This window comes from Ctenopharyngodon idella, chromosome 14 (genome assembly GCF_019924925.1).
Source record: "Ctenopharyngodon idella isolate HZGC_01 chromosome 14, HZGC01, whole genome shotgun sequence".
NCBI lineage: Eukaryota > Metazoa > Chordata > Actinopteri > Cypriniformes > Xenocyprididae > Ctenopharyngodon > Ctenopharyngodon idella.
Window position 1 is genome coordinate 27030766 of NC_067233.1, and position 23985 is coordinate 27054750.

General features: G+C 36.1%; 1 long non-coding RNA gene across 1 annotated transcript in view; it reads right to left on the reverse strand.

The window, feature by feature from the left end:
- Window positions 1-3226: 3226 nt before the first annotated feature.
- Window positions 3227-23985, reverse strand: part of LOC127494264 (uncharacterized) — a 45372-nt gene continuing 24613 nt past the window's right edge. The window contains exon 4 of the long non-coding RNA XR_007924833.1: window positions 3227-4206. This is a non-coding gene — a long non-coding RNA (uncharacterized LOC127494264). The remainder of the gene's footprint in view (window positions 4207-23985) is intronic.

The window sequence follows — 23985 nt, forward strand, 5'->3', positions numbered from 1 at the left end:
TCATGTGCATTATAACAAGCCTTCTGAAGTTGTAAGATTTGTGTGTGTGTGTGTGTGTGTGTGTATGTGTGAAAAAAAAAAAAAAAAAAAAAAAAAAAAAACCAGATGATTATTTTGTATGAAATGTAAATTATTATTCATTCAAAATCTTGCCATCTCCACGTCTGAATCCGGCACGAATGCAATTACATCTGTTTGTTTAAATAAGCACGTACATGCCATGTAAGGGGATAAAGGCAAAAGAACAGAAGTCTATCATCTATCATTATTGCAGTAGATTTTAGATTTTCATTTGTGACAGTGAACGTGAATTGAAAATAAAAATGAAAAATGAAATTATTAACTTACTGACTGTGTCAAAGTATCGTCAAGTTGTGTTTATCTCAGGCTTTAATTTACCCATAAATTGAAAAACTCCATTATAAAACCCCATAGGAAAATCTTGAGGGAACCCGGGGTGGATTAGTCTTCCGGGTTTTGACATCATCCCTGTACCATATATCAATATATCACAAAATCGGTGGATTTCATGAAATCAGATAAGCTGGAAAATTGTTAATAGCTTGTTAATTTCATTCTGATTATGTTTCACTATATACAGAAAGCACACCCTCTTCCTTCCGCTCTCTCCCATACAAATGCACACACGTAGAGTACAGACACACCGGCACCGCCCTGCAACTTTATCAATAAAACAGTCTTACATCTGCAAAATTACATGACATTTCTCAATAGCGAGGTAGTAACGTCACAGTTTTTGAAGCAGTTAAACGTACAGCTTTGCTATTAGTAGAGACACTGCTGCTGAACACTGCTGAGAGATGCAAAGACTCACACACACTTAATCAGTCTATCAATCTCTCTCCAATAACTGCATTAGTCTGCATATCAGTGGTCTGCAACCCTCCATTACTAGCTCTAAAATTACATTTTGGAATTAGCAACGAAGGCTAGAGATGAGATGCTTAAGAAATTAGACCTACACACAAGTGTTTTTTAAGGACAAAAACCTGACAAATGTCTTGAAATAAAAACATCTGAACAATGTCTTGAGATGTGGTAGCCGTAGTATAAGCAGAATAATCGACTCCAGACCATTGAATTATTAGAAACATAATGCATTTTTTTCCCAATAATTCAATGGACCATAATTATTCCTTACTTATAAAACTGATTTGTGTGTGTGTGTGTGTGTGTGTGTGTTCTTCTATACATGGTTTATGAGGAAACAAATGTGTACAATAACATGGGTATTACAACGTAAACCAAATGGCTTAAAAAACATACTAAAGAGTGTTTTTTTTTTTTTAAATTCCAAAAATGCAGACAGTTTTCTCTGATGGGTATGTTTAGGGGTAGGGGTAGTGTAGGGGGATAGAATGTACAGTTTGTACAGTATAAAAACCATTACGTCTATGTGTGTGCGTTTGCATTCTTTGACGTATTTTAATTCCTGCCTCAAACAGATTTAAAAGATAATATAATTTTCCATAAATTTATAATGGTGATAGTTGATGTGAGATTAATTTTAAAGCATTAAACAAAAAAAATATATAATTGAATTTGTGACAGAATTTTCTAAAATGGGCAGGAAGCTAAACAGAAGTATAAAACAAGTAATTTGTACTTCTAAAAATAGTATATAACTATTACTAATATACTAGTCACTAATAGTTTATACTAGTTACTAATAGTCACTTTTAAAAGGAAGCTAGTTATTTTAGTTTATAACACTTTAAATTTGGATATTTTTCTTACAAAAACCCAATCGCTTCACTTCAGAAGGCCTTTATTAACCCCCTGAAGCCGTATGGATTATTTTTATGATGGAAGGATGCATTTTTGGGGGGCTTCAAAACCGTGCCCCCCATTCACTACAATTATAAAGCATGGAAGTGCCAGGATATTTTTAAAGATATCTCAGATTGTGTTTGACTGAAAGAAGATAGTCATATACACCTAGAATGGCCTGAGGGTGAGTAAATCATGGGATAATTTTCATTTTTGGGTGAACTATCCCTTTAACGATAAAAATAAATTTACTTACACTACACTATTATTCATTTTTATATATTAGATTTAGATTGTTGTGCACCTATAACCCGACCTATAACCCGACCCATAACCCTAGGCCTAATCACAATGTATGTCTATGTATAGTAACAGTAAAAACCTGTAAAAAATCCTGCAAGACATAATTATTTATTTATTTACTTAGTTAGCCTGCACTGATTTCACGAAGTTTTATACAAATCATGGCTTTTTTTTTTTTTTTTTTACAACACAACCTTTTACAAAATGTTTTCCATAGTCTGTACATTTTTTTCCAATGCATACCTCTGTGTGATGTGCAATAACATGACAAGAGGCATTGCGTCCACTTCAGGCACCTGACTGAATGCAATATGCTGTGCTTGTGGGTTTGCCTGTTTCAATAGCACAACTAAACCTGACAAATACTCCAGAGACTGAGTTTCTGTGTGGAGTTCAAGAAGATGAATGCTTGTTTTCAAACAAAGCAACTTACACTTTCCAACCCCCTGCTTTGCTTCCATAAACATCTATGATATGACTATTCATCCACAACCTTCTCTTCCCAAACCCCCAGAAAGTGAGTTTAATTCATCCCATAGAAAGAAGACATTCCTGTTTTTAAAATGACACTTTCAAGAGGATTCCCTCTTTCAAGGCTCAAATCTTTTATAGAGGGACAAGTTTTCTCCCAGTAGTGTGGGAAACAGAGATGGTCCATTGATTCTAGAAACTCATTACACACTGCATGACCCAGGTCCTTTGAATAAGAGGCCACCTCGACTCAAATAAACTTGCCTTCCCCTTAGAACACCATGGCTTTTCGTATTAATGAAGGATCTGGCCCAAATGAAACACCCATAGTCATACTCTACAACTGTCCTTCAGTGCCTGTAGGCTAATATTCCTCTAGTAATGTCTTATTTTCAACCGTGATGAAGTGTGCATATAGTATCTCAACATTCTTGCCAGAGGTTAATGGAAGTTGTGGTTTTTGTAATGAGCTCACTAGGTATCAGCTCAAATGTAACCATAAAAAGGGTGAGAGGCTAACACACTTTTCAGATGGTTTAATGTAGCATTCAGTTTCCCCAGAGTAAAGAACAAGTAGACAGGGTCCCTGAATTAGTTCTTTTGGCAACAATTCAAAATCCTCCCAAGCCAATAACTCTAGCGATTGCAAGGGCATTGTAGAGTAAAAACAAAAAAGTCAATATTAACCAAGTTGTAAATGGAGGCCAACAGTCACAATTTATCAGCTGTATTTCCAAGAGTTTTGGTGGTTGGATATTAGTGATGTTATTTTATTTTGGTTTCACATCATATTTCAAAACAGACAGAAGTTATCTGAAAGAAGACATTTTATTAAGAACTAAGCACCTCACACTATTGTTCCCACCAGTTATGACATTCTATTATAGAATACATGTGTTGTGTTGGATTTTTTTATCTTTTACAGTCATTTTTTAAAAGGTTTCATGCAAACTAAGAACATGCTTTCCAATAAATATGCAAAGAAAAATGCCTGTGGTGATCATCAGCTTAATCATACACCTTTCACTGAGGCTAATTCATAGAGAAAAAAAAAAAAAAAAAAACATCCGTCAATTAGTAGCCCTAGAAATTACTATGAAAGATAAATAAGGTGTCACAACAAGAATGAAATGAGAAGCATTTTGGTCATTCATATACTTTAATGCCTAATGCAAACCATTTTACAATGCAAATTTCAAAATCTGATATTTAAAACAATTAAATAGATGCTAAATGAAGTGAAGAACAACTTGAAGCTGAAAACTTCTGTTTGCCCATCATTAATAAAAGTGTTCATCCTTACATCATCTATAATCTCAGACTTACGTTAAGATAAGCATTTCCAGTTTTTAAAGACCTTCATTAATTGCCTCATTAATTCAAGTAGAGCACACTAAGGTATAAGAACTTTCAAAACTCATTAAAATCAGTGCCAGAGCAAACATCAAACCCTCATAAAAGCTTTATTAGCACACAACCACAAAGGTTTACAGTCACTATTTTGAAAGTCTATTTTTTTTTTTTTTTTTTTTTTAAACTTCATGGATTTTGAATGCAGTTCCTTGGTGTTAGATCAAATGGTGATTGCTCATCATAGGAGTCCCTTGTTCTGACACGAGTGGGCAGACAAGGTTGAACTTTCTATATAGGAAAGAAGAAAAAACAGATCTATAATCAGTTCTGAAAAACCGCATCTTAAACAAGAGCTTCAAAAGGACAGACTTAACATCCACGAATGGGTTGAGGGCATATCAAAATCAATCCCCTTCAACTGTGCCAACTGCTCTCAGATGATTGAACAAGATAATGTTAAATGTGGAGAGAGAGTCTGTAGGCCCCAGGTGATACATGTTCCTATAATAATGCATTTGTTTTTATGTTTTATTTTCACCAAATATCCAAAAGGGGATAAAAGCATCTAATATGATTTGTCTAAACGCCAGCCTTTCAACAAAGTAGCAGTTTTAGTGAAGATGTGTTGCATTTTAATAGCTATATTTTGTGTCTTGATTAAGCTGCATATTACTTTGGTTCAGGAAATCAGTTGCCAAAATTCTCCATATGTCTCCATACACACGAGAACTCAACATTATCAGATCCCAATATCTTATCATGCATTGTATGACATACTTTTGTATGTATACTTTTTACATTTCATATATTCAATGATTTGTCTGTGTATTTTTGCATGAGAGGGGGAAGTTTACAAAAACTTTTTATAAAAAAAAAAAAAAAGTTAAAAGGAATGTCCTGGGTTCTGGGTTGCATGCTAGAATGATTAATGTTTATGACTTGAGGCTATAATTTTGAAACATTGTGCATTTTAAAATGTACTGCCTTGCATTATCCACGTTACTGGATTAAAAAAAAAAAAAAAAAAGAGGAATGAGTCAAAATTATTTTCTTTTCTGTGGTAATTGAATTATGCTCTCATCATTTACTCACCTGCATGTAGGCAGCATATTAGAATATTCTAAAATGACCCCAAAATTCAAGACATATGGGCTAAAAAAATACCCACTGTATGAGATTTTCTCTTTTATTTATATCATGATCTTATATCATGATCTTATATCATGACGAAATGATATAACAATATCATACAAGCAAATATGCTGTTTTTCCAAAACATCAGCATGACTGCAAATGTGATATTGATTTTATAGAACTGTTCAACAAACAAGTTAATATTACTGTAAGTTAGTTGCATTTAAAGCCCGGAACACACCAAGCCGACGGTCGGACGTCGGGCAGTTTTTGTTCGGCGGCCAACTAAGTTTTAAGTTGGTCCTCGTCGGCTTTTTTTCGGCCGAATCGACATGTTTAATCGGCGTTGGAGCTCGTCGGCCAGTCAGTCCATCTGATCATTCTGATTGGCTGTTCAGCAACTGCCACCTGCTGGTACGGAAAGGCATTTTTTCTTACGCAGGCGCAGAACGGACGTGCTACTTGGCCGTCGGGTGTCGAACGTCTGTTTGGTGTGTCAGGGCAACTTTGGACCCAGACGCTGTCAACGTGAGCCAACCCTGCAGTCTGCTTTCTTCGCCACTAGTTCGTCGGCTTGGTGTGTTCCGGGCTTTAGACATGATATTGTCTGTTTTTGCTCTATTTTGACAACAAAAAAATAAACAAATCCACAGCAGAACCATTGCATGTCCCTATCTTACATATGTAGTAGGCAGAAAACACTATGTGAAAAGAGTAGTATGTCTGAAAAAAAAGAAAAGCAAAAAGTAAAAGCTAGCGAGATCTGCCAGTTGCAGGCGGGGGAGGAGTACAGAGATGGCCGTCAGGTCGGACACTTCATGCTTTCCGTAGTGTGCTGAACCAATGTCATTCATGGCAGACCACACGATTTTTGCATTGATTGTAGCCAAAGAAGTGGATTGAATATCAGATTTTCAATATCAAGATTGGTTAAATACAGGAACTTGTCTAAGAAAAAACATGCAACACATTGTCCTTGTCATCACAGAATCTGAACAATGATCATCATCAAGGCTTTCGTAGCCAATTTTGAGCAACTGCAGTGCCCGACCTAGGCGGCTGGTCTCGTTTTGCTCTCTCTGTAGTCGGACAAATTTTCTAACCAGAATGCATTGCTTTTGTCAGATGGCAGCCGATCTTTCCGGCACTCGAACAAGCATAATGGCATTAAAGCAACGCAACTGATGCTGGTAAGTCACATAACAATGACAATGTGTCATGTTTAGTATGTCTGGATTTTGAATATACTACACATATTCATGCTATACAGAACATACTTTTTATTTGGCGTGAATTAGGCACCTAATCAAAAGAAGTAACTACTCCTATGCGATTTTGGACACAGCCAGTGCATTGTCATCACCTACTGGCAGTTTCAGTTTAATATTTTAAGTATCATTTCATATTATATATACACTATATTGCCAAAAGTTTTGGGACACCTGCCTTTACGTGCACATGAACTTTAATGACATCCCATTCTTAATCCGTAGGGTTTAATATGGAGTTGGCCCACCCTTTGCAGCTCTAACAGCTTCAACACTTCTGGGAAGGCTTTCCACAAGATTTAGGAGTGTGTTTATGGGAATTTTTGACCATTCTTCTAGAAGCGTATTCGTGAGGTCAGGCAGTGATGTTGGCGAGAAGGCCTGACTCGCAGTCTCCGCTCTAATTCATCCCAAAGTTGAGGTCAGGACTCTGTGCAGGCCAGTCAAGTTCCTCCACACCAAACTCGCTCATCCATGTCTTTATGGACCTTGCTTTGTGCACTGGTGCACAGTCATGTTGGAACAGGAAGGGGCCATCCCCAAACTGTTCTCACAAAGTTGGAGCATGAAATTGTCCAAAATGTCTTGGTATGCTGAAGCATTAAGAGTTCCTTTCACTGGAACTAAGGGGCTAAGCCCAACCCCTGAAAAACAACCCCACACCATAATCCCCACTCCACCAAACTTTAGACTTGGCACAATGCAGTCAGGCAAGTACCGTTCTCCTGGCAACCGCCAAACCCAGACTCATTCATCGGATTGCCAGACAGAGAAGCGTGATTCGTCACTCCAGAGAACACGTCTCCACTGCTCTAGAGTCCAGTGGCAGCGTGCTTTACACCACTGCATCCGACGCTTTGCATTGCACTTGGTGATGTAAGGCTTGGATGCAGCTGCTCGGCCATGAAAACCCATGCCATGAAGCTCTCTACGCACTGTTCTTGAACTAATCTGAAGGACACACGAAGTTTGGAGGTCTGTAGCTATTGACTCTGCAGAAAGTTGGCGACTTCTGCACACTGTGCGCCTCAGCATGCGCTGATCCCCGCCCTGTGATTTTACGTGGACAACCACTTCGTGGCTGAGTTGCTGTTGTTCCCAATTGCTTCCACTTTGTTATGATACCACTAACAGTTGACCGTGGAATATTTAGTAGTGAGGAAATTTCACGAATGGACTTATTGCACGGGTGGCAACCTATCACGGTACCACGCTTGAATTCACTGAGCTCCTGAGAGTGACCCATTCTTTCACAAATGTTTGTAGAAGCAGTCTGCATGCCTAGGTGCTTGATTTTATACACCTGTGGCCATGGAAGTGATTGTGATTTGGGTGTCCCAAATCACAATATATAATTATATAATTAGGCAATATAGTGTGAGTGTATATATATAAAGGAAAATCCACAATCATAATCCAAATAACAGGCAGAAGGTCAAAACCACAGGGCAAACAATCCAGACAGTAACAGAGTCACACGCAAATCCAGGAAAACAGGCAGAGGATCAAGACCATAACACTGGAACCAGGAGGAAGCACTCAGAAACGCAGTATAACACAAACAAGATTTTGCAATGAGTAAGTAAAACACAGAGCTTATGAAGGCGAACACAAACTAGTTAAATCACACACAGGTGGAATTAATCAAAACCATAATGAGCCCAGGCAATGGGTTATGGGAAATGTAGTTCAAGATGAGAAAGCAAAGGAGACGGGAGGAGTACCCTCTGGTGGAGATCATGGGCACTCCAGCTTGCAGATGTAACAACAAGGCAAGAAAAACTCCCTTATTAACATAAAAATGCCCCTGGAAATCGATTTAAGGGGACAGATTTCGCCCCTCAATGGAAAAGTTAATTTCTGTCACTGCTGTGAACTAACCACTGCACAGAATATGAAAAGCTTTGTGAGTCAACTGTCCACCACCAAGGTAAAAAAAAAAACCCAAAAAAACAAACCAAAAAAAAAAAAAAAAAACAGCACAGAAACACACTAATTGTCATTATCGACAGAAAAAAATAAAAAAATAAAAAAAATAAATAAATATATATATATATATATATATATACACACACACACACAGTGCTCAGCGTAAATGAGTACACCCCCTTTGAAAAGTAACATTTTAATATATATATATATATATATCTTTTTTTTTTTTTTTTTGTCAGATTGCATACCCCTAAAACAGAGCTCTTCATTTTCCCACCTGAGCAACAAAAGTAATGTGTCAGATGTTCATTTCAAACAGAACATCTGTAACGTTGCAACATCCTGACAAAAACTATGTTCTGTGACCCTTGATGCATTTTCACATTTGACTCATAGCCATCAGCTCCGAGCTGGTTATGCTCTCTCTTATGTGATGGATGAGGAAGTCTTTGGTGCTTTTCATTAAATGGGTTTGACTGGCCCTGTCATTATCATTGAAGCACAGAGTGCAGAGCCCTCCCCGGGGGAACGTACACTGCTTCAGTGACTCTGCTTTAAAATTAATAAGACAATCCACACTAGAAAGCTGCTCAGTCTTGCCATGAGGGCTGACCATTACTGCCATGGTCTAAAACAGGTGTCCTGTCTAATAAAAGAGGTCTTGCCAGTGGACACCTACTGGTTCACGTGAACACGTATATAAGAATCTGATGTACGTGGTGAGACCTTAAAATGTTCAACGGGTCAAGGAAAGCACAATGGCTCTATCCAGAATGTACCACTAGAGTTTCATCATCCAAAAGCCACTCTAATAGTATTTAAAACAGAGCATCCTGCAGACTCTAATAAAGAGCCATGAGGCAGTACAAGTTCAAAGCCCTCAAGAATTCACAGTTATTAACACTGTCATCTTCTTTTTTTTATTATTTGTTAAAGAGTAAACCTCTGCCCCTTCCTGGAAATTAATTTTCCATAGCAGGTTAATGCTGAGTTTGGTCATAATCATTTGTAGACTATTTGAAATTTTAAATGTCATGTTTTCATGGATTATTATTTTTGTTAATTATTATTAGTAGTATTTAACAAGTGGCATAGCAATGTTAAACAAAACTAGTGCATTTAAAGATTTATCTTAAGCAACCTTGTGTAACACATAAGTTCTGTTTTGGTTTAATTCTAGTTCATCTTTCCTTTGTTCTCATTTTCTCACCACTAGTTTGTTTCTGTGGTTACTGATTTGAAGTTCACACCTATTTCTGTTTCTGTTTATTAGTTTTCCATGTGTATTTAAGCCCTCAGTTAATTCATTTCCTTGTTTTGTGTCATCTATAAGTGGTGATTGAAAAATAGGTGAATGGTATAATTAACCAAGGGAACAAACAGGCACACACTAGGTCACACAGGCAAACAGGAACAAGGAAAACAGAACTGAAATAAAACCTAAACAGAGCATGCATGTTACACCTAATTGTAAAGTGTTACCAAAACTTCTTATTTTAGTTTTTACACCCTACATATTTCTCAGGATGAGTTTATTTTTGAAAGTCAGTTTCTGTAAATAGTGCATTAGCATAATCCACTTTTTCAGCGGCTTTGGTTCCAGAAGTGTTTTTTCCATAGAAATTAAAAAATATATATATGTTGTCGTTGTCTGAGACAGCAGATAGCCAGGCAACCAATGTCATGAACCAAACCAACCAGTTACGAGGTCAATCACATCATCACAATCTTTCATTGAAGCAAAAAAGTATTTGAAAATCTGACAAAAGTTAAAGGTACAAGACTGTATACTTAATGGCTTTAATGAGAAAAAGAACTACGATCCCATGAAGCGCTGTGAATGGAAGAGACAAGTTGAGCATCACTCTCCATCCAGCATCCAGTCTCTAAAAGAGGTCACTCTTGAAGAATGGAAAAAAAAAAAGATGTTGCAAACTCTAGGCGGGCTTTTGTGCCTGGGCTTTAGGAAAGGCTTCTTTCGTGGATGGCACCCATGCATGCCATTCCTCTGCACTGTGTGCCGTACTGTGTCACGGGAAATAGTCACCCCAGTTTGGCTTTCTATTTCTTTAGATAACTGCAGTAAACTTGCATGCCGATTTTCTTCAACCCTTCTCATCAGAAGACGCTCCTGTCAAGGTTTTAACTTCCGTGGACGACCTGGACGTCTCTGTGAAATGGTTGCAGTTCCATCTTTTTTTTTTAAATTTAAGTACCACTTTTGCTACAGTATTCTGACTGATAAGTAAAGCTTTGCTGATCTTCTTGTAGCCTTCACTTTTCCGGTGTAAAGAAATTTTCTTTCTCAGGTCTTGTGACATTTCTCTTCCATGTGGTGCCATTGCTGACAGCATGAAATGGGAAGGAGTTTTAACACCCTTTTATAGTCAACTGTCTGCTGGACACCTGTGTAATGAATAATTAGACTCACCTGTGGTTGAATTCTTGTTAAATTAGACATTTGTAGTCTAAAATTTAGCTTTGCTCCAGAGACTTTCAGTGGGGTGTACTCATTTTTGCATCACCCTAATTTGAGTAAAACTGAAAATTTTGTTCTCTAAGTTATATTATTAACCTTACTTTCATGTTATAAGCTAAACAGAGGTTATATTAAACTTAGTCTTGCCAACATTTTGGAAATTGTTTTTGTGTTCATTGAGATATTGTTTAAAATGTTACTTTTCAAAGGGGGTCTACTCATTTACGCTGAGCACTCTCTCTCTCTCTCTCTCTCTCTCTCTCTCTCTATATATATATATATACACACACACACACACACACACTGTATATATATATATATATATATATATTACAATAACTATGAAAATTTATTTAGCAGAATCTGGGCTATGAAAGCTTGGTGCCAATGATGAAACCAAAATCAATTTGATATCCTGTGATAATATCATTTCAGTTCTTTCCAGTTTTAATTCAAACTTGATCCCAATCTTAATATAACACATAATGAAGGAAGTAATTCAATATGTTCCCAGTGCTCCTCATTGGTAAAGTAATTAACCCCTGGCAACCTAACGAGAAATACTCAGCTCAAGGGTGCAGATCGTTTAACCGTGTTAAATGAATTATGCCCAATGCAAATCAGTGTTGATTACTGAAGATGTGTTACAGGGTACACTACATCATTTAAAAAAAAAAAAAAAGAAAAAAAAAAGAAGAAGAAGACTGACAAAGATAACCCTGTAAGCCCAGAATGAGGTCAAAATCACATATCCTAAAGCCAGTAATACCATCAGTCCCTCCTGGAAGAAGAATACAGATCCGAGGCTTTAGAGAGAAAAACGAGGTCAGCATTTGAAACATTTACAGAGCACATGGAGGAAAAGAAATGAGGAGAAAAATAGTTCAAAGTGCTGCTTTTAGCCACAGACGAAGCTGAAGGAATGTTGCCGACCAAACGAGAATAAATGAAAAGAGCACAACAGCTCAAAATGCTGAGGGTATAATTTGGAGGCACAGGGTTTGTGTGAATGTGCATGCATGTATATTTGCATGGCACCAAATATATAGAGTATAAGCATTTGGGAACTTTAATATTCACTAAATAGGAGCTGACAGCATTTTTCGGCATCAAAGTGACTGGAAGTTATTGTAATTCAGTGATTTGAGGAAACCTGAGCGACAACGGGCATTTGGGCATTTCTGGTGGTGTGAAAACATAAAGACTACTCAGCCTATAGCAGGGGTGCTGGAAGGCCCTTTTTACTGGGGCACAAGCAAATTACCACTGTGCCCCATTAAAAAAAAAAAAAAAAAAAAAGTGCCAGATGAGGTGGATATTTATCTACAGTCCATTTTAGAAAGCAAAACTTGTAAATGTCTTCTATCATTTGTCAACGATGAAGCATATCTTTATTTCATGTGCAGCTTGTGAATGAATCTACTGCAGATAAAAACCAATTTATATCCTTATATTCATAGAAAGGTATGAGTCATGTTGTGATATCATTTCCTGCGGCTCCAGGGTGATTTAGTCATATAGGAATAGTACACCCAAAAATGAAAATTAGTCACCTTCATGTCGTTCCAAACTTCCAAAATTGATTGGTTTAAAAATATCTGGGGCAAGAACTGACTGCAAATTGTGTACATTCAAATTATGTACTTGGACAGTTGCAGGCCTGTGTGTCAATAAACAGCATTGTTTATTATGATGGAAATTTTCTAGTTTGTTGTGCATATAATGTGTATATCACATTTTTAAAATAGTAACTTCCTCCCTAAAAAAGATTCTGTCAGTAACTACCCTTGTAAAACCGTCTGATCCCTGAGACACCTTTTTACGGATGACATTTCATCAACCTCCAGGCAGGAGTGCTGGTAGCCGGTCAAGAGCGCAGGTCAATTCGTTGTGTTTCTCTTGGCTAAACAAATGCCCCTGTCACGCATTCTCCTCAGTGACAGGAAATAAGAGAGCAGAGATGGAGGAGACAGCAGTGGGTCTAGATCTCTCGCTACACAATACCCCAGTATTCATTACAACCCAATGGAATACTATTACAACTGAACCCTTAATAAAGCAAAATTCTGAGAATGGGTTCATAAACTGCACTGGAGAAACATAACACACTTTATGTGAATGCAAATATTTCACTATATATAGAGAACTCTAATATAGGGACATGTTGTTATGTTGTGTTTGCGTTTGAGGTTATTAAGCTGAATGCAGCATATGAGATTTCATATATAGATTAAATGAGCAGGCCGGGTCTGCTATAGACTAGTTGCGGATGGCTACATTAATAATAGTCATACTGACGAGTCACTTCTATCTCAAAAACTATCTTCTCTTTTTTCACTCAAAATAATGCACTTTACATTCCTTTTTATACTTGGAATATATGCACAGAAGGAATATATGCGCAAACATCTTCATGAATCTCACAAAACATCTTGGTTTAATTTTTGTTTAAAATCAAAATGTTTGAAATTGTAATTTGTATACAAAAACTGAAGCTTATTTTTATTTATTTATTTATTTATTTATTTATTTATTTATTTATTGTTTATTTATTACAGTTTTTTGGCATTATTTCCATGATAATTAATCACCCGCCCTCACATTCTTATTTCTGGGATAAGAAATGATAATAATTTATTATTTAAAAGGAAAAAGATAGAAAGATATAAGGTCTGTTTCATACTGGTGTAAAGACACCCCTTTATTCAGAAATTTTGGATGGATGGATGGATGGATGGATGGATGGATGGATGGATGGATGGATGGACGGATGGACAGATGGATGGACAGATTGTTAGAAAGATATAAGGTTTGTTTCATATTAGTGAAAAGACACCCCTTTATTCAGAAATTTTGACCAGATGGACAGACGAACAGATAGATAGATAGACGGATAGATGGGCAGACAAGCAGATGGACGGACGGATGGATGGACAAATGGACGGACAGCTTGATAGATACTAGCGAACAGACACCCTTTTATTCAGAAATTTTGGACGGACGGACGGACGGATGGATAGATGGACAGACGGATAGATGGACAGACGGATGGATGGATGGATGGATGGATGGACAGATTGTTAGAAAGATATAAGGTTTGTTTCATACTGGTGAAAAGACACCCCTTTATTCAGAAATTTTGACCAGATGGACAGAAGAACAGATAGATAGATAGACGGATAGATGGGCAGACAGGCAGACGGACGGATGGATGGATGGACAAATGGACGGACAGCTTGATAGATACTAGCGAACAGACACCCTTTTATTCAGAAATTTTGGACGGACGGACGGACGGATGGATAGATGGACAGACGGATGGATGGATGGACGGATGGATGGATGGATGGATAGACAGATTGTTAGAAAGATATAAGGTTTGTTTCATACTGGTGAAAAGACACCCCTTTATTCAGAAATTTTGACCGGATGGACAGAAGAACAGATAGATAGATAGACGGATAGATGGGCAGACAAGCAGACGGACGGATGGACGGATGGACAAATGGACGGACAGCTTGATAGATACTGGCGAACAGACACCCTTTTATTCCGAAATTTTGGACGGACGGACGGACGGATGGATAGATGGACAGATGGATGGATGGATGGATGGACGGATGGACGGATGGATAGACAAATTGTTAGAAAGATATAAGGTTTGTTTCACCCCTTTATTCAGAAATTTTGACCGGATGGACAGAAGAACAGATAGATAGATAGACGGATAGATGGGCAGACAGGCAGACGGACGGATGGATGGACGAATGGACGGACAGTTTGAAAGATACTGGCGAACAGACACCCCTTTACTCAGAAATTTTGGACGGATGGATGGATGGATGGACGGATGGATGGACGGATGGATGGATGGATGGATAGGCAGACGGATGGATGGACGGATAGGCAGACGGATGGATGGACAGACAGATTGTTAGAAAGATATAAGGTTTGATTCATATTGGTGAAAAGACACCCCTTTATTCAGAAATTTTGACCGGATGGACAGAAGAACAGATAGATAGACGGATAGATAGGCAGACAAGCAGACGGATGGATGGACAGTTAGATAGATACTGGCGAACAGACACCCCTTTATTCAGAAAACTTGACTGAATCCATAAACAGATTATTGGTACAGTTTGGGGTTTGGGCTCTCTTCTGTGTAGATTTATTACCATTTCAATTTTAATGTGGACCATCCTTGTCACTTAAATTAGATTTCATGATGATCAAGTTTGTAATCATTCTCAATTGTCAAACCTTAATAACCATTTTATAATTTCTCATTAGTCATCGTTAGCAGTGTAGTAAGCCAAAAATTATTTAATGTTCTGTATAGAGCCACAGTTCTGTCAGTGTGAAAGCACAACTCGCTGCAGACACATTACAGTCTCACGTGGTGTGAAATATACACATTTATTTATGCTAAAGATAATTTTATTTTGATTTGAGAGAGAAATGTGTCATTTCTTTTTGAGATTTACCTTCAAATTTAGCTCATAATACAAGAGTTGAGAGTTTGTATATTAATAAATTATAGCAATTAGCACCCACAAAAGAAACGTTTAACTGTCATTAATTTGACAATAGATACAAAATAGTGCTAAGTATGGCTGTATATTTTTCTTTTTTGTTCTACTGTCTGTCGTGTTTCACTGTTAAATGTGTGCGAATAGAAATTAGCTATGAAATACTACATACTTGTACATTCCATTTTTCATGGCTGCTGTTGTATGCACACTCGACAAGGCACAAATCTGATTCTCGCTTCAGTCATCGATTTAGCTCTGCACTATTCATCTCCACATTTATTTTTTTTTCTCCTTGATTCCTTTTTTCCATTTGACCCCTTAAAACTGAATGCCACAGCATCAGAACAGGATTTAGGCTTATCAAACACTGATGACATGCTTTGTGGCTTCGCTGGCACAGGCATAATTCTTTAGCAGCACCGTTTAGATGAGTGCTGACATTGGGAAAATATGATGTACTGCTGACAGTGCAGCAAAACAGAGCTCTGTGCAAAAATTAACATTAAAGCTCATTGGAGAAAAGAAAGAAAACACGCATATCTTAGAAGTTATACACCAGAGTTTTTGAACTGCGGTGAAATCAGCATTATCTAATGGATTTTAAGGTTGGATGCAAACAGATATCATAGTGTTTTAAGGTTTTGATATAAAGACGGATGAGAAATTAACTTGTGTGTTGTAGTTTTACTCTAACAGGGTTTCTGCTGCTTAACAGAGCTGCAGTAATTGATTTCTGGGTTACTATATTGAGTATTTATTTAATAACCTCCATAAATTATAAAAAGGTTATTGGGAGTGGGCCATTGAGAATTATTAAAAATGTTATTTTCATGAAATCTAATTTATATGAGGATAGGAGTCGCATTTACACCTGAACGGTAAATAATATACATGGAACGACCCCTAAACCTTAAACTGCAGAATATAAACTGCTTACAGGACTAGTTCAATTTAAAATGAAAATTACCCCAAGCTTTACTCACCCTCAAGCCATCCTAGGTGTATATGAATTTCTTCTTTCTGATGAACACAATCTGAGCTATAATTATTATAATACAGGATATTAATAAATATCCTGATGTATCTAAGCTTTATAATGGTGAACGGGACCAACGAGTATGAAGCTCAAGAAAGTGCATCCATCCATCATAAACCGTACTCCACACGGCTCGGGGGGTTAATAAAGGCTTTCTAAAGCGAAGCAATGCATTTGTGTAAGAAAAATATCCATATTTAACAAGCTATAAAGTAAAATATCTAGCTTTCGCCAGACCGCCTTCCGTATTCAACTTACGAAGAAAGTGTAAAACTCTCGCAGTTCCAGTTTTTTTTTTTTTTTTTTTTTCTACAAATGGTACGTTTTCGTACAAATCAAACTGCACAAAATCATATAAAATCGCCAACTCATAAAATAGTTTTCTCATGAGATTTTGTTGGTAGTTTTTGAGTCCCAATTCATTTAAATAGGAGCTGTATTTGCACTGAATGAAAATAGCTCCCTGAGTGCATTCCCAAGATGAATGCCGATTGAACGGACTTGCCTTAAAAAGGGACCTTGATGATGATGATGGTGATTTTGGTTTTGGACTAGTTTCAGAGAGCAGCATCTGCTTATGAACTTCCTCACTAGTAACAGCTAATTATAAATAATAAAACAGTGTTATAGATGATTGCCTTTTGATTCATTAGTGGTTTTCCAGTAGAATGTGGGTCACATTCATTTGAATGCACTTATCGGCTCAGCTTTGGCTGCCGAACACTCATTAGGAGAAAGAGTTGAGGGGAGCGATAGTTCAGCGCATGAGAAGATCTCCGGGCATGTGTCTATAGAGTGGACTGTTCTCAAAGATGACTTCAGCTTCATAACCTGCAGGGTATTTAAAAGATTTACATTTTTCGCTGTGAAAGTTTACTCTGGGTTTCGTCATATGTTGCATAACCATAATCCAAAAAAGAAGAGGGGAAAAAAGCAGCAAGAGATCTGAAAGATCTGCATTCAAGATGCATCACAATGTATCTTGCCATTTCCGCTGTTATATATATATATATATATATATATATATATATATATATATATATATACACACACACACACACACACTACCATTAAAATATTTGGAAACATTACTATTTTTAATGTTTTCTAAAGAAGTCTCTTCTACTCATCAAGCCTGCATTTATTTGATCAAAAATACAGAAAAAAACAGTAATATTGTAAAATATTATTACAATTTAAAATAATGGTTTTCTATTATAATATACTTTAAAATATAATTTATGTCTGTGATGCAAAGCTGAATTTTCAGCATCATTAAATCCATTCTTCAGTGTCACATGATCCTTCAGAAATCATTCTAATATGCTGATTTATTACAAATGTTGTCTTGCTTAATATATTTTTTTTTTTATAACGTGATACTCTTTTTCAGGATTCTTTAATAAATAAAAAGTTTAAAAAGAGCAGCATTTATTTAAATTAAATCTTTTGTAACAATATACACTACTGTTCAAAAGTTTGGGGTCAGTATTTTTATTTTTCTTTCTTTCTTTTTTTTTTTGGAAGAAATTAATAATTTTTTTCAGTGAGATTGTGTTAAATTGATAAAAAGTGATAGTAAAGATTTATATTGTTAGAAAATATTTCTATTTTGAATAAATGCTGTTCTTTTTGACTATTTATTCATCAATGAATCCTGGAAAAAGTATCACAGTTTCCAAAAAATATTAAGCAACACAACTGTTTCCAACTTTGATAATAACTGAGTATCAAATCAGCATATTAGAATGATTTCTGAAGGATCATGTGACACTGAAGACTGGAGTAATGGCTGATGAAAATTCAGCTTTGCATTACAGAAAAAAATATATATTTTAAAGTATATTAAAATAGAAAACCATTATTTTAAATTGTAATAATATTTCACAATATTACTGTTTTTTTTTTTTTTTTTCTGTATTTTTGATCAAATAAATGCACGCTTGATGAGCGTAAGAGATTTCTTTCAAAAACATTAAAAATAGTAATGTTTCCAAACTTTTGAATGGTAGTGTGTGTATATATATATATATATATATATATATATATATATATATATTATATATACATACACACACACACACACACACACAGATGAAAATTATATTGTATTTTGATTTATATGAAAGAATCGATCAATAATATATGCCTGACCTATTTAAGATTGTTATCATGAACTCAGTCATTTAAACTGTTATGCCACCCAACTCACTATACAAATCCAAACAAATCACAGTCACAGAGCAGAGGAGAGAACATTGAACAATTGAACACTTATCTTTGTACCCTCACTCTGACCTTTTCCCTGTCTGTGGCAACTGACAGATCTCTCATATCAAATGTTTCACTAAAGGTTGCCATTATTTTTGGGTTGCCAGTCATCAGTCAACAGAATGCAAATGTTGTGTGTCTGATTGCCTTATTTGATGTCCTGAAGCTGAAAACAGAACTGTGATATGTGGTGTTTACTGGTTTTCAAGTTCAGTGTGTGCCTGGTTTATTAAAAAAAAAAAAATCTTATTAAATTGTAATAATATTTCCCAGTATTCATGTTTTCACTATGTTTTTGATCAATTCAGAATAATAACCAATTCGGGTTATTATTCTGAATAGGTATGTTTATATAGGTATTGATGGCAACTCAGTGTGTGAAGAAAATGTCTCTTCTGTAGAATTTAGGGCTGTAAGTAATGCATCGACTAATTCTCACTTAAATGAAATTAAAATAAATAAATAAATAAATAAAAATAAAAACAGCACAGATAAAGCAGACTCCATCTGACCCTATGAATCACCCGTATATGCTAATTCAAGGGAGGTTTGCCAAGTCCTCCCATCCAATAACCGCAAGGAGCTCCGTGCTTTGTTACTTTTGATAAGTCTCAGAATTCATATTCTGTAATTTTATCATGATATTCAAACAATAAATGCTGGTTTGACAGTTTTAAATGTGGAGTGACAGATCACTTTTTTTTAGTCTCAGTTCAAGCGGCAGTGAACATGAGAGTCGTTTCTTCCACTTTAATGCAAGTTATAGCACAGAATAAACAATGAATGAACATTATGTTGAAAAATACAGTACAACTTATTAAAATGTATCATCTCTCATTAGAGATATAAACAATTGACAGTAATTAAGCTCCTCTCTATAGTGTTGTTTATTTATAGCTAACTAATGAACTGTGAACATTGAAGAATGTCCTAAGGTAAATGCAACATTACATGACATTTGTTCACAAGCTGTTTATTATCTTCTTTCTATGATTGAAACACTGATTGAGTGACAATTCAGCTTTGCATCACAGAAATATATATATATATATGTGTGTGTGTGTGTGTATGATTGCCATATTGTGATAAACTATTTTACTGTCTCTAACTAAAAACGTCCCTCAATTTACTTATAATGCAGTTGAGGGAGAAGTAATCTCGACTCTTAATGTGTTGGATTCACTGCCGGGTCATCTTTATTAACTGAAATCCTGTGGATGTGAAGTATAGATTTAAGGGGCAAAAGTCATGGGAAGTGTCTGCTGTTCTGCGGTCATTATAGACAGCAGTCCTCTGATTGCCACTGACCAGTCGTGTAATAGCAGGGTTACTGTTCCCACCACTGATACATCCTGTTGTGCATCAACCCTTCATTTGTCATGCCGTCAACTTTGCCTTTGCTTCACAGAGGATAAAACAAACCTTTAAGTGTGCTGTAAAAATAGAGGCTGTTCAAACGTTTAACATGTTCTGGTAAAGGGCAAAAAGCAAGCTGTTAATGGAAGAACATTCTGGAGAGGCCTGAAAAAATGAGTTATGTTCTGGATATTTATGAAGACTGGTGAAGGCTGTGTGTGTGTGCATATACATAAATACATTAAAAGTGATGTAGAATATAAACATATCTTGACAAAACTTGGTAACTGAGAGTTATCAAAATCCTGTCCACTTTTTAGAACCCTCTGGAGAGATTAATCGAACAAGACAAGACCAGTCAACTTCGCAAAGAATAGTTTGCAGACATGAGTTTTAATTATGCTTGCATTAAGACATTCATTACCCACACATCAAACTAACAGCCTGATCTGTCAACACAATGAAAACACCATCCATCCACAATGAAGTAACTGGAAAGTTTAAAAGCAAAGTTTGTTGGCAAGCGATTGGTAACTGACAATATAATTCTGGTAGTGAAGTGTCTCATTTTTAATGAGCCTTTTTGAATTAATAACAGGTCACTAATAACTGTACATGTACCTTTCCTGAAAAAAAAAAAAAAAAAAAAAAGTAATTGCTTTTCTATGCAGGCAAACATTTGCCAAAGTATTCAATGTAGAAAACGTTTGACTTTTTTTTTTTCTTTTTACAAAAAAAGACTACAGTAAAAACAGTTTGATCATTTCTATTCAAATGTTTCTGTCATTTATGAGTTCCTGTTCCCTGTCTTTATTTCCTGTTTCAGTTTGTTTCCATAGTCACTAATTAGTTTCCTTAGTAACTCATTATGTTCACTTGTGTCTAGATTAGTTGCTTGTTCCCACTGTGTTATAGAACTTGTGTTCTGTTCACTCTTTTAAATGTTATCTTGTTTATATGCAAAGCTGTCATGCTGCATTTTTGTTTCCCCACATGCGCATCTGTTTCCACTCTCCATCTTCTCCGCCCGGACCGTTGCATGGTTAACTGTAAGTTATATTACCTTATTGTAACGTGGCTGTTTCAGAAACAAAGGAGAGTTGGATCCAAATGCAGCAGCCACATTTATTCAAACAAACACATCAAGAGTAAATCCAGGCCGAAACGGAAATGTCTCCCCAAAATGAAAATTCTGTGACTAAACCGGGAACATTTGGACTAAACTGCTCGATTCATGGATTAGTTTTCCGATCTCTTTATGAAGTTTTTGAAGTGCCAAAGTGGTAGTTACAAAGGCAGTCAATGGAAAGAAATCTGACAGCATTCTGTCACCAAAAAGATCTTCATCTGTGTTCTGAAAATTAATGAAAGTCTTACAGGTGTGGAACGACATGAGGGTGAGTAATTAATGACAGAATTATCATTTTGGGGTGAACTAAACCTTTAAATACATTACCTTAAATTACATTGTTCCAGCTCCAGTTTCTGTTTCCAGCCCCAAGAGTTTCCAGTTCCAAGATGCACTGAGCTGAAGGAACAAGCTGTTTTTTTCTCCTTCTTGAAAGAGAGAAACATAGAAGTTCTGCAGGAAGTGAATTTGGGGAGTTGGAAAATAGACGACCACAAGCTCAGCGCCCCCCATTTTCAAAATCTTCTGCTCTAACTTCAGAATCTCTTCCGAGATCCTCCAGATCTGCGTGTTCCAGAGTGCCTTCAGTACGGACTTAAGAATCTTCTCATCAGAGATCCTTCTGTCTGTGTGTTCCAGAGAATAAGGATAGTCTGCACAGACATCAGAAACTTCAACTTCAAGGCTTTTTCTACTGTGTGTTCCAGGAAAAGGACCTTATCTGTGCTCCAGGAGTTCAACGTTCAGAAGTTCTACATGTTCAAGGCAGTGATGTGGATTCCAACTTCTTTCTTCACAGCTCAACAAGTGGAAGATGGCGCCCTCGAATTCAGCACATGACCAGGCGGAACGTAAATATCACTTTACCAAACCTCTTTCCAGAGACCTTTGCATTAGTGTATATTGCCAGTATATGATTATTTAATTTGCATTAGATTTTGCAAAGCTGATATCAGTTAATAACAAATAATCTCTCGATTTATTTGTTGAATTTAGAATAAGGTTTGTTGATAATACAGTAAGAGGCTCTACAAATTAACAATATCTCACAAAACCTTCAGATTGGTCAGATGACAAACGTCCACCAATTTCTAATTCAGTCAACAATCTTGCATGACTGTTCTTTACTGTCAAGGTGAAATTCCTTGACTGGTGCCCCGCAAATTGGAAGGAATCATCTGACACACTCTCATTTACCTTAGGTGACCTGTGACCAAAAACTCAATATTAATATCAATACTAAATATTAATATTAATATTTAAGACCATACATCACCAGAGGTGATGCTACAAATACTTTTGTTACAGTACTTAAGTACATTTTTAATGTTTTTTACTTTCTTTAGTATAATTAAATTGTGGTACTTTTACTTGAGTTGAATACAAATAAAGTATTCAACTTTGCTATATTTATTTTTCACCAAAAGTACAAAGTACTTTGACAGAGGTGCCGACGGAGCAACAGGGAACTTTTAGAGCCTCTTACTGTATTATCAACACAAGGAAGACACAAGTGTAATAAAAGGATAGACAAGAGTAACCAACAACTACTAAATGGATAAAGTGCAAAAATACTGATAAAAAAAGTGCACTTTTCAAACTACTGTGGTGGAGCCCTGAGCTTTAGCCAATAAATATTTTAGTGAATGTAAGTGAGTTACACTCATATCAGCTACACTCATATTCTGATTTTAAATTGTAATTTTGGCAGCTCCTGAAATGGGTCATACCACTGATATTACCAGAGCACTGAGCAGTTGAAGTAAATAGAAAAGGTAACACTTTATAATAAGGTTCATTATCTGAATGTGAAAGCAAGGAAAGAAGCACAGTATCATCTGCATATTTTACCAAATAACTATTATCTTGTAAACTCTGACAATCATTTGTGTATATTATAAACAAAATAGGAGAGAGTACACATCCTTGTGGTGTACCTAGAGAAATATAGAAATAATGTGAACAAACCCCTAAGTATTAAACTTTAACTCATCCTGTGCCATTTGTGCTGCAGTGCAGATGTAATGATAGCTCAAATATGTGGTCACATTAGTAATAAAACAATCGCTCTTGGTAACAGGGATAGCTAGTACTGTATGTTTGCTTAGCATAGGGTATGTATTTAATTGATTTGGACTTGTGTCTGGTGCTACGCGTTTCCAGTCTCTCTTTAGCATAGCGTCAAACATGACAATTTATGAGATTAATATCATGTTTTGCTCCAAAATCACTATATAGCCTATATACATCAGTCATGTTTGAAATAGCTTCTGTGGCCCATGTTGCTTCTTAACACAGAGTGAGACAGAAAATATATTATTATAAAATTCTTTGATACAGGCTATGTCGGTTAGCGTTGCATTATAGATATACATATTTTTTTTTATGAAAATACCCAAGATGGCTTGAAGAACACAGATAAACACAGATATATACTCAGTTGTATGTTTATTGTCTTCATGTTTCATCAGTCAAAACATCTCTATCTGCATGTAATTGAGCTGCAGTAATATCTGATGTCCATATAAGGGATTTCCTGCTTAATACTTCTATGAATTTGTGGACTTTCTCCGTGAGGGCGCCCTCTGGCTTCCAGTATGAATGAAACATTTTACATTTTGTGTAAAAATAGTAAAAAATAATACTAAAGTACTTTGTAAAGTACTTAAGTAGTTTTTCAGCAAACTACTTATTTACTCTTACTTGAGTAATATTATTTTCAGTACTTCTACTTGTACTCAAGTAAATTATTTCTTACATAGCAATACTTTTACTTAAGTAAAATTTTTTTAGTACAATAAACTGCATATTTGAGCTATCATTATATCTGCAGCACAAATGGTGCAGGACGAGTTAAAGTCTAATACTTAGGGGTTTGTTCACATTACATAAGCTATAGAAACAGGGATGGTTGCCTTAACAAGCAC